Source organism: Nyctereutes procyonoides, unplaced genomic scaffold (genome assembly GCF_905146905.1).
Source record: "Nyctereutes procyonoides isolate TBG_1078 unplaced genomic scaffold, NYPRO_anot_genome, whole genome shotgun sequence".
Classification (NCBI taxonomy): Eukaryota; Metazoa; Chordata; class Mammalia; order Carnivora; family Canidae; genus Nyctereutes; species Nyctereutes procyonoides.
In genome coordinates, this window is record NW_026575108.1 from 233,368 (window position 1) to 251,503 (window position 18,136).

At 36.4% G+C, this 18,136-nt stretch overlaps 1 pseudogene; it reads left to right on the forward strand.

The window, feature by feature from the left end:
* Window positions 1-16,990: 16,990 nt before the first annotated feature.
* On the forward strand, window positions 16,991-17,922 carry LOC129514813 (olfactory receptor 4C11-like; annotated as a pseudogene).
* The last annotated feature ends 214 nt before the right edge of the window (window positions 17,923-18,136 follow it).

Here is an 18,136-nt window from a genome sequence, read left to right on the forward strand (position 1 = left end):
TAATAAATCAGAGGCAATAGATAAATCTCACATTAAAAAGAATTTCTGGGCAGCCCTGGTGGCTCAGCAGTTTAGTGTCGCCTTCAGCCCTGGGTGTGATCCTGGAGACCTGGGATCGAGTCCCATGTCAGGCTTTCTGTATGGAGCCTGCTTATCTCTCTGCCTATGTCTCTGCCCCCCTCTCTCTCTATCTGTGTGTGTGTGTGTCTCATGAATAAATAAATAAAATCTTAAAAAAAAAGAATTTCTAATGATTTTGTAGGTTCCTCTCAAAGGGTTATAGGATAACTCTTAATCTCTTATTTGTGGCCTCTACCCAAGTTAAGTTCCTTCCAAAAGTCACATTTTGGGATGAGGAAAGGGGAGTAAACCTATAGAGGAGAAATCTAGCAACACCACCTCAGCCAGGTGATCAGGCTTAAAGCAGTGGTGATGAGTCACACTGAAAGTATGTACCTACTGGTATGATGTGATGCAAATGGCACTTTGTCTCAGTAACCTTTGTCCCATAACCCACAACCCAAGTCTAATCCTGAGTACAGTACCAAACTCCATGTGGAGATTTTATAAAATGTCCGAATAGTTCTCCTCAAAACTGTCAAGTTCATCAAAACAAAAAAATGTAAGGGACCCCCGGGTTGCTCTGTTGGGTAAGCCTCCCACTCTTGTTTTGGCATGATCTCAAGGTACTGGGATCCAGCCCGAGTAGTGCTCTACAATAAGCTTGGAGCCTGCTTCTCTGCACCCTCTCTCTCTCCCTCTGCCTTTCCCTCTGATTGCACACACACACACGCACACACACACTCTCTCGTAAATAAATAAATAAATAAATAAATAAATAAATAAATAAATAAATATTTTAAAACTCAAGAAAATTTAAGAATACACTTACTGTAATGGGCACTGAGTAAGCTATAGAATTGTTGAATCATACTACACCTGAGACTACTAGTGCTGTATGTAATCATACCTGAAATAAAGAAAGAAAAGAACATTAGGAGAAACTGTTATGTCTAGAGGTGCAGTAGAAGACATGACAACTGCATGCAATGTGGTATGCTGGCTGAGATTCTGGCAGTGAAAAATGGCATTGATTGAAAACAAAGTAAATGAATAAAGTACAGATGTTAATTAAAACTAGTATGTTCATATTTGTGAAAAATGTCCCATGTTATTTAGGATGATAACTGGGGAAACTGAGAGCAGAGTATATGGGAACTCTGTATCATTTCCACAATTTTCCTGTAAATATAAAACTGAATAAAATATAAATTTATTAAAAATAGATAACTTATTTCAATTAATAATGTCATCAAAGTTTATCTGTTTGTAGCATGGGTCAGAAACTCCTTCCTTTTCAATGCTGAATATTCCGTTGTACACATGCCACAAAACTGAACTGCAAAGTCTATGAACCATTTTGAGTCTAAAGACTAGAACGTGCTATAAACCAGTAAGAGGTGATGTCCCAGTTTAATCTATAAGCAGGAGGAACCTGAGAATCAAGAAGAATTAATGTGAAAGTGACACGCCCTGAGACATGAAGAGCTAATGGTTCATAAAATAAAACCATAAAATGGTTTATATGTCATAAAAGTTTATCTGTGTTGTAGCATGGATCCGAAATACTTTCCTTTTCAATACCAAATAAAACTCTATTGTATGTATAGCACAGTTTGTTTATTCCTATGTTGATGGACGCTTGGGTTGCTTACACATTTTGACTATCATGACTAAAGCTGATATGGAGAACATGGGTGTACACAGATCTCTTCTGGTGCCCACTTTCAATGTTTTTGGCATATACCCAGAAGTGGAAATGCTAGGTCAGTTGGTAACTTTTTTTTTTTTTTTTTACTTTCTGATGAATGTCATACTGCCTTTAACAGTGATTGCACCATTTTTATATTCTTATGAACATTGAGTTTGTTTAGTGATGTTCGGTATTTTTTTTCATGTGTGCTCTTTCTCTATTGTATATATATTTTTGAGATGTTTATTCAAGTCTTTTTTTGATATTTAGTTGTAGGAATCCCATGAATTGCATTTTCATTCTTTTGATTGTGGACTTTGATGCATAGAAGTTTTTAATTTTAAAGTAGTTTAATTAATTAATTTATTTCTCTGTAGCCTGGGTTTTTGTGTCATATTCAAGAAATTATTGACTAAGATAATGTCCTGAAGCTTTCTTTTTAATTTATATTTTCTTCTAAACATTTTATAGTTTTAGCTCTTATACTTAGGTCTTTGATTCATTTTGAGTTTATTTTGTAGATAGTAAAGTTAGGGGTCTGCCTTCATTCTACAAGTGAATATTTAGTTTTTCGAAAACTACTTTTTGAAAAAAACTACCTTTCCCTAATGGATGATTTTGGAACCCCTGTAGAAAGTCATTTGACCATATATGTGATAGTGTATTACTGGGCTTTCCAATCTATTCCATTTGTTATATATGCCAATATTTGTATTTCTGCCAGTACCATACTGTTTAGAACACTGTAAATTTTTTTAATAATAAATTTATTTTTTATTGGTGTTCTATTTAACAACATACAGAATAACACCCAGTGCTCATCCCATCAAATGCCCCCCTCAGTGCCTACCACCCAGTTACCCCCCCCCTGCCCTCTTCCCCTTGCACCACCCCTAGTTCGTTTCCCAGAGTTAGGAATCTTCCATGTTCTGTCTCCCTTTCTGATATTTCCCACTTATTTTTTCTCCTTTCCCCTTTATTCCCTTTCACTATTATTTATATTCCCCAAATGAATGAGACCATATAATGTTTGTCCTTCTCCGATTGACTTCACTCAGCATAATACCCTCCAGTTCCATCCACGTCGAAGCAAATGGTGGGTATTTGTCGTTTCTAATGGCTGAGCAATATTCCATTGTATACATAGACCACATCTTCTTTATCCATTCATCTTTCGATGGACACCGAGGCTCCTTCCACAGTTTGGCTATTGTGGACATTGCTGCTAGAAACATCCAGGTGCAGGTGTCTCCGCGTTTCATTGCATCTGTATCTTTGGGGTAAATACCCAGCAGTGCAATTGCTGGGTCGTAGGGCAGGTCTATTTTTAACTCTTTGAGGAACCTCCACACAGTTTTCCAGTGTGGCTGCACCAGTTCACATTCCCACCCACAGTGTAAGAGGGTTCCCTTTTCTCCGCATCCTCTCCAACATTTGTGGTTTCCTGCCTTGTTAATTTTCCCCATTCTCACTGGTGTGAGGTGGTATCTCATTGTGGTTTTGATTTGTATTTCCCTGATGGCAAGTGATGCGGAACATTTTCTCATGTGCATGTTGGCCATGTCTATGTCTTCCTCTGTGAGATTTCTCTTCATGTCTTTTGCCCATTTCATGATTGGATTGTTTGTTTCTTTGCTGCCAGATTTCAGGTTGTACATCAAAGCTGTGGTCATCAAGACAGTGTGGTACTGGCACCAAAACAGACACATAGATCAATGGAACAGAATAGACAATCCACAAGTGGCCCCTCAACTTTATGGTCAACTAATATTCAACAAAGGAGGAAAGACTATCCACTGGAAGGAAGACAGTCTCTTCAATAAATGGTGCTGGGAAAATTGGACATCCACATGCAGAAGAATGAAACTGGACCATTCTCTTACACCATACACAAAGATAAACTCAAAATGGATGAAAGATCTAAATGTGAGACAAGATTCCATCAAAATCCTAGAGGCGAACACAGGCAACACCCTTTTTGAACTTGGCCACAGTAACTTCTTGCAAGATACATCCAGGAAGGCAAAAGAAACAAAAGCAAAAATGAACTATTGGGACTTCATCAAGATAAGAAGCTTTTGCACAGCAAAGGATACAGTCAACAAAACTAAAAGACAACCTACAGAATGGGAGAAGATATTTGCAAATGATGTATCAGATAAAGGGCTAGTTTCCAAGATCTATAAAGAACTTATTAAACTGAACACTGTCAATTTAAAATGAGTTTTAAAATCAGGAGATGTGAGAACTACAACTTTTTCAAGATTTTTTTTGATTACATATCCCTTGAGATTCCATGTGAATCTTTAAGCTGATTTTTCTATATCTGCAAAAATTGTCATTGGGGTTTTAATAGGGGTTGTATTATTTGTGTGTTGTTTCAGATATTATTGACATTTAAACAATATTGAATCTTCTGATCCATGAAAATGTGATATCTTTCAGAGCACACACACACACTGTTTTTTATAATATGATTTTCTATACCTACATACCTGTGATATGGATTAATTTCTAAATTAGGCACAGTAAGAGATTAACAACAATAATAAAATAGAAAAATTACCACAATACACTATAACAAAATTTATCTGAATATAGTCTGTGTGTGTGTGCACGTGTGTCTTTCTCAAATACCTGAATTTACTGTACTCACCCTTCTCCTTGGGATGATGTGAGATGAGAAAATGCTGTTGTGATGAGGTGAAGTGAGGGGAATAACACAGACATTGTATTATAGCATGACTCTACTACTGACCTTTTGACAATATGTGAAAAGGATCATCTGCTTCTGAACTCAAGATAATTATAACCATGGAAAGCAAAACCATGAGTCACTTGATAAATAGACCATAGTAAAACACTCAAATGAAGAATCTGTTGCCTTGCCAATCTAAAGGGGCCTACTGGCTGTTGTGCATCATTTTAGTGTTGGAGGGGATAGTTGGGACAAGATATTCTTCACTTTAAAAGGGATATCTTTTGGTTTGGTTTTATTTAAATTCAAGTTAGTTAACATATAGTGATTTTAAATTTGGAGGTAGAAATTAGTGATATATCAGTTGCATGGAACACCCAGTGCTCATCACCTCATGTGCCCTCCTTAATGCCCATCATCCAATTACCCCAACTCCCCACTCACCTCCCTACCAGCAACCCTCAGTTTTTTCTGTTTACTTAAGTGTCTCTTATGAATTTTCTCCCTCTCTGTTTGTATCCCATTTTATTTCTACTTCAAAAGAACTATCTTGATATGCTTTATATCCCTTAGACCATGGAAATTTCACTAAGCTTCATTTACTTGAATTTTATTTTTATTTTTTTGCATCCTGTGACTGCATCCACAGAAGTGTCTTACCAATAAGTCTAGAGTAGATATCTCTTGATCATTGGATCCACTCAGTGTAATGTCATCCGTACGATTGACCAGTATGGATACCTTGTATAATGAAAGACAATCAAGGTTCCTACAAATTAAATTATGACATTATGCCTGAGAGTTGACATATCCCTGAGAGAGGTCAGTGAAGGCATGTGGCTGGCCTTGTAGTGAAATAAAATATTAAAGGAGATCTCTTAAGGCAAAAACAAACAAACAAACAAACAAACAAACAAACAAAGAAACAAACATGCCTGGTGTCAGAGAGAGGAGTCCATAAGTTGTGTAACCTCTATGAGTCTCAAAGTTTTCATTTCCCAAATTAGGTTAATGATATTTAACAACTATCTTTTTTTTAAACTATCTTCCTGGGGATCCCTGGGTGGCGCAGCGGTTTGGCGCCTGCCTTTGGCCCAGGGCGCGATCCTGGAGACCCGGGATCGAATCCCACGTCGGGCTCCCGGTGCATGGAGCCTGCTTCTCCCTCTGCCTGTGTCTCTGCCTCTCTCTCTCTCTCTCTGTGACTATCATAAATAAAGAAAGAAAAAAATAAACTATCTTCTTTTTAGTAATAAATTTATTTTTTATTGGTGTTCAATTTGCCAACATACAGAATAATACCCAGTGCTCATCCCATCAAGTGCCCCCCTCAGTACCCACCACCCAGTCACCCACACCCCCCGCCCTCCTCCCCTTCCACCACCCCTAGTTCGTTTCCCAGAGTTAGGAGTCTTCCATGTTCTGTCTCCCTTTCTGATATTTCCCACCCATTTCCTCTCCCTTCCCCTCTATTTCCTTTCACTATTGTTTATATTCCCCAAATGAATAAGATCATATAATGTTTGTGCTTCTCTGATTGACTTATTTCACTCAGCATAACACCCTCCAGTTCCATCCATGTCGTAGCAAATAGTGGGTATTTGTCATTGCTAATGGCTGAGTAATATTCCATTGTATACATAAACCACATCTCCTTTTTGAAGAATTGGACTGAGTCTAAAATACTATACTATTTGAAAACTGTTGAAACATAATGTTTACTATATATAGAAAATACCAGTCTTTAAGATGCTACTGAAAACCCTACCTTATAGACTTAGATGATCTCAATGATATTTAGGGATTTTCAGGAATAATTACACCTTCAAATTGACCTTTTCTTGGATAGTAAACTTTTGATATGAAAGATAAGACACACTCAGACACAGACTATTTAGGCAATTAGATACCAATTAACGATTCTTGAAAAGTGTTTCTATTGTTCTAAATCTTTCCTTCTAGCCTAAAGCATCAAAATTCTTCATCGAAAATCTGGGATTTGAATTTAGAATGAATTATTTTGAAACACTGTGGAGAAATGGTCTCCAGATGGCTCTGGTCCCATAGGCAAGAGACAAGAAATGTGGAGGAAACTCTTTCTTTCTTTCTTTCTTTCTTTCTTTCTTTCTTTCTTTCTTTCTTTCTTCTTTCTTTCTTTCTTTCTTTCTTTCTTTCTTTCTTTCTTTCTTCTTCTTCTTTCTTTCTTCTTCTTTCTTTCTTTCTTTCTTTCTTTCTTTCTTTCTCTTTCTTTCTTCTTCTTCTCTCTTTCTTTCTTTCTTTCTTCTTTCTTTCTTTCTTTCTTTTTCTTTCTTCTTTCTTTCTTCTTTCTTTCTTCTTTCTTTCTTTCTCTTTCTTTTCTTCTTTCTTTTCTTTCTTTCTTTTTTTTTTCCCCCAATTGGTCATTCTTGTAATGAATCTTGGTCTGGAAATGCAAGCCTCCCACAATATTTTCCTCTGGCATCACAGGGATATTTAAAGAGTTTTCCAAAAAGATTCAAGGACCTTGGCTTAGAGCTGCTGCTTTCTCGCTCTGGAATGATCTCCTGTGACGGAAAGACTTTGTCTTAGAAGCAGGTATGCTAAAGAGTCATGATTGAGAAACACCCAATTTTGAATAAGGAATTGCATTCCCTCTACTGGGAACCCAACCATGCAAGAATGCCCTTTCTTTTTGTGAACTTTGGTTTCCAAGAAGGCTAAAGGTAATGTGAATAGGAAAATGGCATAATTTGGGTGTGGAGTCCTGTGATGTTCTAAACCTGTTGACTAAAGTCACAGAAAGACCTTTTGCCTCCCTAACAATATTAAAACATTTCTGGAAACTTGCTATTAATTGCATCAGAGCTAGAGCAATAAAATCAATGGAATGAAATTAAACAGAAGCTCTAATAGGCTCCTAATTAGAAATCTCTGGAACTCATGGTCTGGTCAGTAAGGAATACTAGGCAACATTAAAGTTGTGGAGAGATATCAAAACACAAGCAGAAAATTCTAATTTTAACCACAAGAATTGTTCCACATTCTTGTTGCTTGGTATTGTTATTTTTCATGTAGTCATTCAAGGAGGTATGTGGTGATATAGTATTGTGGCTTTAATTTGCTTTCCCTGATGACTAATGATGCTGAGCATTTTTTTCATGTTATTTTTGGCCATTTCCATATTTTTTTAAGTTTTCATTTAAATTCCAGTTAACATACGAGGTAATATTAGTTTCAGGTGTACAATATAGTGATTCAAATCTATCAGGCTCATCACAAGTGCTCTCCTTATCCCTCCGTACTTATTTAACACCCCCCCATCTCCCTTCTGGTAACCATCATATTGTTCTCTATTCTCTATTCTTCTATTTAGAAGTCTGTTTCTTGGTTTGCCTCCCTCTCTCTGTCTCTCCCTCCCCACATACTTCTTTGCTTTATTTCTTAAATTTCACATATGACTGAAATCATATGGTATTTATATTTCTCCAACTGACTTATATTGCTAAGCATAATACTTTCTTGCTCCATGTATGTCATTGCAAATGTAAGTTTTCATTCTTTTTGATGGTTGAGTATTCCATTTTATACATATGGATATATATATATATATATATATATATATATATATATATATCATACCACATAAAATCCAACACATTTATCCATTTATGGGGTGATGGATTCTTGAACAGTTTCCATGATTTGGCTATTGTAAATAATGCTGCTGTAAATATTGGGATGCGTGTATCCTTTGAATTAGTACTTTTGTATTCTTTTTCCTTTTTTAAAAGATTTTATTTATTTATTTATTTTTAATTTTTTTTCTTTATTTATTTATGATAGTCACAGAGAGAGAGAGAGAGAGGCAGAGACACAGGCAGAGGGAGAAGCAGGCTCCATGCACCGGGAGCCCGACGTGGGATTCGATCCCGGGTCTCCAGGATCGCGCCCTGGGCCAAAGGCAGGCGCCAAACCGCTGCGCCACCCAGGGATCCCCAGGAAGATAGTTTAAAAAAAAGATAGTTGTTAAATATCATTAACCTAATTTGGGAAATGAAAACTTTGAGACTCATAGAGGTTACACAACTTATGGACTCCTCTCTCTGACACCAGGCATGTTTGTTTCTTTGTTTGTTTGTTTGTTTGTTTGTTTGTTTGTTTTTGCCTTAAGAGATCTCCTTTAATATTTTATTTCACTACAAGGCCAGCCACATGCCTTCACTGACCTCTCTCAGGGATATGTCAACTCTCAGGCATAATGTCATAATTTAATTTGTAGGAACCTTGATTGTCTTTCATTATACAAGGTATCCATACTGGTCAATCGTACGGATGACATTACACTGAGTGGATCCAATGATCAAGAGATATCTACTCTAGACTTATTGGTAAGACACTTCTGTGGATGCAGTCACAGGATGCAAAAAAATAAAAATAAAATTCAAGTAAATGAAGCTTAGTGAAATTTCCATGGTCTAAGGGATATAAAGCATATCAAGATAGTTCTTTTGAAGTAGAAATAAAATGGGATACAAACAGAGAGGGAGAAAATTCATAAGAGACACTTAAGTAAACAGAAAAAACTGAGGGTTGCTGGTAGGGAGGTGAGTGGGGAGTTGGGGTAATTGGATGATGGGCATTAAGGAGGGCACATGAGGTGATGAGCACTGGGTGTTCCATGCAACTGATATATCACTAATTTCTACCTCCAAATTTAAAATCACTATATGTTAACTAACTTGAATTTAAATAAAACCAAACCAAAAGATATCCCTTTTAAAGTGAAGAATATCTTGTCCCAACTATCCCCTCCAACACTAAAATGATGCACAACAGCCAGTAGGCCCCTTTAGATTGGCAAGGCAACAGATTCTTCATTTGAGTGTTTTACTATGGTCTATTTATCAAGTGACTCATGGTTTTGCTTTCCATGGTTATAATTATCTTGAGTTCAGAAGCAGATGATCCTTTTCACATATTGTCAAAAGGTCAGTAGTAGAGTCATGCTATAATACAATGTCTGTGTTATTCCCCTCACTTCACCTCATCACAACAGCATTTTCTCATCTCACATCATCCCAAGGAGAAGGGTGAGTACAGTAAATTCAGGTATTTGAGAAAGACACACGTGCACACACACACAGACTATATTCAGATAAATTTTGTTATAGTGTATTGTGGTAATTTTTCTATTTTATTATTGTTGTTAATCTCTTACTGTGCCTAATTTAGAAATTAATCCATATCACAGGTATGTAGGTATAGAAAATCATATTATAAAAAACAGTGTGTGTGTGTGCTCTGAAAGATATCACATTTTCATGGATCAGAAGATTCAATATTGTTTAAATGTCAATAATATCTGAAACAACACACAAATAATACAACCCCTATTAAAACCCCAATGACAATTTTTGCAGATATAGAAAAATCAGCTTAAAGATTCACATGGAATCTCAAGGGATATGTAATCAAAAAAAATCTTGAAAAAGTTGTAGTTCTCACATCTCCTGATTTTAAAACTCATTTTAAATTGACAGTGTTCAGTTTAATAAGTTCTTTATAGATCTTGGAAACTAGCCCTTTATCTGATACATCATTTGCAAATATCTTCTCCCATTCTGTAGGTTGTCTTTTAGTTTTGTTGACTGTATCCTTTGCTGTGCAAAAGCTTCTTATCTTGATGAAGTCCCAATAGTTCATTTTTGCTTTTGTTTCTTTTGCCTTCCTGGATGTATCTTGCAAGAAGTTACTGTGGCCAAGTTCAAAAAGGGTGTTGCCTGTGTTCGCCTCTAGGATTTTGATGGAATCTTGTCTCACATTTAGATCTTTCATCCATTTTGAGTTTATCTTTGTGTATGGTGTAAGAGAATGGTCCAGTTTCATTCTTCTGCATGTGGATGTCCAATTTTCCCAGCACCATTTATTGAAGAGACTGTCTTCCTTCCAGTGGATAGTCTTTCCTCCTTTGTTGAATATTAGTTGACCATAAAGTTGAGGGGCCACTTGTGGATTGTCTATTCTGTTCCATTGATCTATGTGTCTGTTTTGGTGCCAGTACCACACTGTCTTGATGACCACAGCTTTGATGTACAACCTGAAATCTGGCAGCAAAGAAACAAACAATCCAATCATGAAATGGGCAAAAGACATGAAGAGAAATCTCACAGAGGAAGACATAGACATGGCCAACATGCACATGAGAAAATGTTCCGCATCACTTGCCATCAGGGAAATACAAATCAAAACCACAATGAGATACCACCTCACACCAGTGAGAATGGGGAAAATTAACAAGGCAGGAAACCACAAATGTTGGAGAGGATGCGGAGAAAAGGGAACCCTCTTACACTGTGGGTGGGAATGTGAACTGGTGCAGCCACACTGGAAAACTGTGTGGAGGTTCCTCAAAGAGTTAAAAATAGACCTGCCCTACGACCCAGCAATTGCACTGCTGGGTATTTACCCCAAAGATACAGATGCAATGAAACGCGGAGACACCTGCACCTGGATGTTTCTAGCAGCAATGTCCACAATAGCCAAACTGTGGAAGGAGCCTCGGTGTCCATCGAAAGATGAATGGATAAAGAAGATGTGGTCTATGTATACAATGGAATATTGCTCAGCCATTAGAAACGACAAATACCCACCATTTGCTTCGACGTGGATGGAACTGGAGGGTATTATGCTGAGTGAAGTCAATCGGAGAAGGACAAACATTATATGGTCTCATTCATTTGGGGAATATAAATAATAGTGAAAGGGAATAAAGGGGAAAGGAGAAAAAATAAGTGGGAAATATCAGAAAGGGAGACAGAACATGGAAGATTCCTAACTCTGGGAAACGAACTAGGGGTGGTGCAAGGGGAAGAGGGCAGGGGGGGGGGTAACTGGGTGGTAGGCACTGAGGGGGGCATTTGATGGGATGAGCACTGGGTGTTATTCTGTATGTTGTTAAATAGAACACCAATAAAAAATAAATTTATTATTAAAAAAATTTACAGTGTTCTAAACAGTATGGTACTGGCAGAAATACAAATATTGGCATATATAACAAATGGAATAGATTGGAAAGCCCAGTAATACACTATCACATATATGGTCAAATGACTTTCTACAGGGGTTCCAAAATCATCCATTAGGGAAAGGTAGTTTTTTTCAAAAAGTAGTTTTCGAAAAACTAAATATTCACTTGTAGAATGAAGGCAGACCCCTAACTTTACTATCTACAAAATAAACTCAAAATGAATCAAAGACCTAAGTATAAGAGCTAAAACTATAAAATGTTTAGAAGAAAATATAAATTAAAAAGAAAGCTTCAGGACATTATCTTAGTCAATAATTTCTTGAATATGACACAAAAACCCAGGCTACAGAGAAATAAATTAATTAATTAAACTACTTTAAAATTAAAAACTTCTATGCATCAAAGTCCACAATCAAAAGAATGAAAATGCAATTCATGGGATTCCTACAACTAAATATCAAAAAAAGACTTGAATAAACATCTCAAAAATATATATACAATAGAGAAAGAGCACACATGAAAAAAAATACCGAACATCACTAAACAAACTCAATGTTCATAAGAATATAAAAATGGTGCAATCACTGTTAAAGGCAGTATGACATTCATCAGAAAGTAAAAAAAAAAAAAAAAAGTTACCAACTGACCTAGCATTTCCACTTCTGGGTATATGCCAAAAACATTGAAAGTGGGCACCAGAAGAGATCTGTGTACACCCATGTTCTCCATATCAGCTTTAGTCATGATAGTCAAAATGTGTAAGCAACCCAAGCGTCCATCAACATAGGAATAAACAAACTGTGCTATACATACAATAGAGTTTTATTTGGTATTGAAAAGGAAAGTATTTCGGATCCATGCTACAACACAGATAAACTTTTATGACATATAAACCATTTTATGGTTTTATTTTATGAACCATTAGCTCTTCATGTCTCAGGGCGTGTCACTTTCACATTAATTCTTCTTGATTCTCAGGTTCCTCCTGCTTATAGATTAAACTGGGACATCACCTCTTACTGGTTTATAGCACGTTCTAGTCTTTAGACTCAAAATGGTTCATAGACTTTGCAGTTCAGTTTTGTGGCATGTGTACAACGGAATATTCAGCATTGAAAAGGAAGGAGTTTCTGACCCATGCTACAAACAGATAAACTTTGATGACATTATTAATTGAAATAAGTTATCTATTTTTAATAAATTTATATTTTATTCAGTTTTATATTTACAGGAAAATTGTGGAAATGATACAGAGTTCCCATATACTCTGCTCTCAGTTTCCCCAGTTATCATCCTAAATAACATGGGACATTTTTCACAAATATGAACATACTAGTTTTAATTAACATCTGTACTTTATTCATTTACTTTGTTTTCAATCAATGCCAGTTTTCACTGCCAGAATCTCAGCCAGCATACCACATTGCATGCAGTTGTCATGTCTTCTACTGCACCTCTAGACATAACAGTTTCTCCTAATGTTCTTTTCTTTCTTTATTTCAGGTATGATTACATACAGCACTAGTAGTCTCAGGTGTAGTATGATTCAACAATTCTATAGCTTACTCAGTGCCCATTACAGTAAGTGTATTCTTAAATTTTCTTGAGTTTTAAAATATTTATTTATTTATTTATTTATTTATTTATTTATTTATTTATTTACGAGAGAGTGTGTGTGTGCGTGTGTGTGTGTGCAATCAGAGGGAAAGGCAGAGGGAGAGAGAGAGGGTGCAGAGAAGCAGGCTCCAAGCTTATTGTAGAGCACTACTCGGGCTGGATCCCAGTACCTTGAGATCATGCCAAAACAAGAGTGGGAGGCTTACCCAACAGAGCAACCCGGGGGTCCCTTACATTTTTTTGTTTTGATGAACTTGACAGTTTTGAGGAGAACTATTCGGACATTTTATAAAATCTCCACATGGAGTTTGGTACTGTACTCAGGATTAGACTTGGGTTGTGGGTTATGGGACAAAGGTTACTGAGACAAAGTGCCATTTGCATCACATCATACCAGTAGGTACATACTTTCAGTGTGACTCATCACCACTGCTTTAAGCCTGATCACCTGGCTGAGGTGGTGTTGCTAGATTTCTCCTCTATAGGTTTACTCCCCTTTCCTCATCCCAAACTGTGACTTTTGGAAGGAACTTAACTTGGGTAGAGGCCACAAATAAGAGATTAAGAGTTATCCTATAACCCTTTGAGAGGAACCTACAAAATCATTAGAAATTCTTTTTTTTTAAGATTTTATTTATTTATTCATGAGACACACACACACACAGATAGAGAGAGAGGGGGGCAGAGACATAGGCAGAGAGATAAGCAGGCTCCATACAGAAAGCCTGACATGGGACTCGATCCCAGGTCTCCAGGATCACACCCAGGGCTGAAGGCGACACTAAACTGCTGAGCCACCAGGGCTGCCCAGAAATTCTTTTTAATGTGAGATTTATCTATTGCCTCTGATTTATTAGTTATTTATTTAAGTGGTTATATCAATAACAACTTGTGGATTTTTTACACTATGAGGTACATTTCAATTCATTGTCATTTATTGTGTTGCTCAATATTTTTTTCCAGTTTTTGGCACTGGGCAGTGGGAGGGCTTTCCATTGGCTCTTGTGTCCCTTTGTAATATTCTCATTGCAGTGTGAGCGACTGTGCATGTGTGTGAATGTGTTAGCATCCTTACCTTCTAGCATTACAAGATACTCCAATTCATCTTGTACATTCCTTGCCCAAAACTTAGAATCAGCCATTTCTTTTTTTTAATTTTTATCTTTTGAATCAGCTATTTCTTTAAGAAGTATTAATTCATTTGCTTGAATAATGATATCAGATAACAAGTCCTGGACTCTAGATTACTATGTAATCACAGGTTTTTCATTCTATTCAAAAGATATTATTTATGACCCTATTACACACCCTTAGTTACAAGAAGAGATCACCTTTTCCCCGTAATCTATTAATATATATTGAACTTTAAGTTCTGTATCACACCCAGTTCATGTGCTTTAATTAAAAGAGAAGGGACACTTTAGGGAATGACTTTCCCCAGACTCCTATATTATACATCATTCCTGTTTAAATACTGCTGCAGGAAAGGCAAAAGAGAAGCATTTACCAGCAAAAATTCCATGTGAGAGTTGATTTCAGAAGGTGTGGGATGAAATCAAGACCAACTTTATCTTTGGCTGCAGAACCTGAGCCTCAGTGACAGCAAAGAGGTCAGACAGAATTTTAGAACACTTTTTGTTTTTTAAATTATCATGCGAGTGAGAAATTCTTTTCTTTCTTGAGAAGAAAAGAGGTTGACTGAGCATCCTAACTTTTGAATAAGCTCTTATCAAAACTGGTGAGATTTGTGTTGGGGATTAACTTGTATTTAATACTCAGAGAAAATTTATCTGATCAATGTTACAGTGCACACCTAACACGTTTTTACGTATTAAATTTGTGGAAAGATAGAAGGTTTAGAGAATTTTCTAGAAGTGTTTTACAGTCTAAGGTGAGAAGTTGAAATAAAAGAAATGGAAAGCAGCTCCCGGTGGAGAGATAATCACATAGAAATAATACCTATTTGAGTGTCCCAGAAAATACTCCACGGAGATGATGATTTTACTTTGGAAGAAGTAGGAGCCTTTTTCAGTGGTAACTGAGTATTGAATAGGACCAAAGATATTGGGTTGTATCAATAGTAAATTCTCTTAAATCTTTCATTCATTTTATGAATTCTTATTATTAAATATGTACTTCTTTCTAGATGCTTAAAATCAACAGTGAACAGATACAAATCACTTTATTTTGCTTCTTTCATGTATGTCACTCTTCTATTATTATGTGAACTATACAAATGTCTTGAACTATAATTCTATCAAGTAGATAGGTAGATGTGTATATAGATGATAGATCAATAGGTGGACTGATGCAACGATAGATAGATAATCCTTTTATAATACTTAATTGTTAGATACCATGAACAAGATTTCATTCCTCTTTGCTGGATTTGGACAAAGAACGTATTTGCCATCTCTTGAAACTACAGTGGAACCTGTAGTGAATGGCATTGTTGTTGGGGCATGAGTTGGTAAAGTCCCTGAGTCCAGATGAGTTGTAAGTCCTCTACAGTTGACTCACCCACCTTCTCAAACACTTAAACCTTCATGTGGCCCTGGGAATCTTGCTTTTCCCGCAGCCCATGTCAGAAGACAGTTTGTATGAACTAGTAATATGCCAAGGTGATTAATAAACAATCTACAAGGATTAGGTTTTTAAAGCTTTATTTTTAATGTAGCATGACTATGGCATATTTTGAACTCGCAAATGAAATATATTATGGAGAAGGTCATCCTCCTAACTTCTATTCCAAAAATATAACATATAAATAAATGAATATATATACATATACAGTGATATGTATGTATATAATTTACTATTATATCTAATACTTTAATACAATAATGTATAATTTTAAAAGTACAAGGTTTTAGGGGTTCCAAGTGGCTTTCTTGGTTAAACATCGGCTTATGCCCCAGATATGAACTCAGGGTCCAGGGATCAAACACTGTATCAAACCCCCTTCTCAGGAGAAAGGCTAAACTTCATCCCTCAGCTCCTCCCTCCACTGCAGTCATGTTTACTCTCTCTCACTCTCTGTCAGTGATCTCTCAAAAAAAGTAATATTTTTTTAAATTAAAACAAAAAGTAAAATGTTTTATGATAGGCACTGAGGGAGACACTTGATGGGATGAGCACTGAGTATTACACTATATGTTGGCATATCGAACTCCAAGAAAACAATATACAAAAAAAAAGAAACTGAATTTAGAACTGTAAAAATAGAAATTATTAAGAATTAGTAACAGTGAAAAAAAGAATTAGTAACAGTGAATTAAACTCAGTCGAGGTAACAGATTAAAAAATACGTTTCACAATGGACTGACCAATTGACTGAATATTCACTGCTAAAATATTGATTGTTTATCTCTTGTCCTCTCTGCCTGTCTCTTTCTTCCTTTTAGGTTTCATTAAGGAAAACACTATCAAATGTTTCTACATGATCCTTGAATGTTCAGAATATTTATTGTAAGATACTTTATTACTAAACTACCATGTTGAAGTAGTGTGAAAGTGCATTATGTAAATCATGATGAATTTTATCCATTTTGTAGACTTGTATCCAAATAGGTCCTTGCTAGAAACTAAAAAAAAAAAAACACATTCAGCTCAGAAAGATGCCCTCTTCTATCGAATCCCTAAATTAATGCTTATTATGCCTGAATAATCAGGTCTCTATAGTTATTGATATATTTCTTGTTTCATAAGCAACCAAGTTAATAAGTTGTGAATAAATATTGTGGTTTCCACTTTATTCAGGAGAAAACAGCATGAATGGTGGATTATATACTGGTAGTGGCACTTCAAGGATCAAACATATGGATTAAACCTCCAAATATGGAGTGTTCATTTCACAGAAAGTTTCCTTGCAGATTAATTATTTCTAACCTACATTTTCTCCACTTTGCCTGAAATAATGCAGCAAAATAACAGTACTGCTGAGTTCATACTGTTAGGATTGACCCAAGATCCTATGAAAAAGAAAACGGTATTTGTGATATTTTTCATTTTTTATTTGGGAACTGTGGTTGGGAATTTGCTTATTATTGTGACCATCAAGTCCAGCCGGACACTTGGGAGCCCCATGTACTTTTTCCTATTTTATTTGTCCTTTGCTGATTCCTGCTTTTCAACTTCCACAGCCCCTAGACTAATTGTGGATTCACTCTCTGCAAAAAATATCATAACTTACAATGAATGCATGACTCAAGTCTTTGCACTACATTTCTTTGGTTGCATGGAGGTTTTTGTCCTCCTCCTCATGGCCTTTGACCGGTATGTGGCCATCTGCAAGCCCTTACACTACCCAACCATCATGAGCCGGCAGGTCTGCACCATCCTAATTGTTCTGGCATGGATTGGATCTTTTATCCATTCTATAGCCCAGATTATCCTGGCTTTGAGATTGCCCTTCTGTGGACCCAATTTGATTGATCATTACTGCTGTGATTTGCAGCCCTTGCTGAAACTTGCTTGCATGGACACTTATGTGATCAACCTACTGTTGGTGTCTAATAGTGGGGCCATTTGCTCAAGCAGTTTTGTGATTCTGATGATCTCCTACATTGTCATCTTGCATTCCCTGCGAAACCACAGTGCGGAAGGGAGGAAAAAAGCTCTCTCTACTTGCACTTCTCACATCATCGTAGTAGTCTTATGCTTTGGTCCCTGTATATTCACATATACACGCCCCCAACCACTTACTCCATAGACAAGATGGTAGCCGTATTTTATACTATTGGGACACCTTTTCTCAATCCACTTATCTACACACTGAGGAATGCAGAAGTGAAAAATGCCATGAGAAAGTTATGGCATATCAAGATTACCTCAGAAAGCAGAAGATGAATTGAGGATTTTGGTTGATTACTTAATCTGTACAGATATCAAATATGATACTGTGTATCCTGATTTACCCAACACACTCTAATATATCACACCAGAGTTCCTTACTCTTTTCCGTACTTCTGCCCTTAAACTAGTAGCTTCCCTGATATTGCCAGCCTGGTTCTTTCTTTTATTGAGAGCTCACTTCCAATGTTGCTGATTGTGAAATACTGCT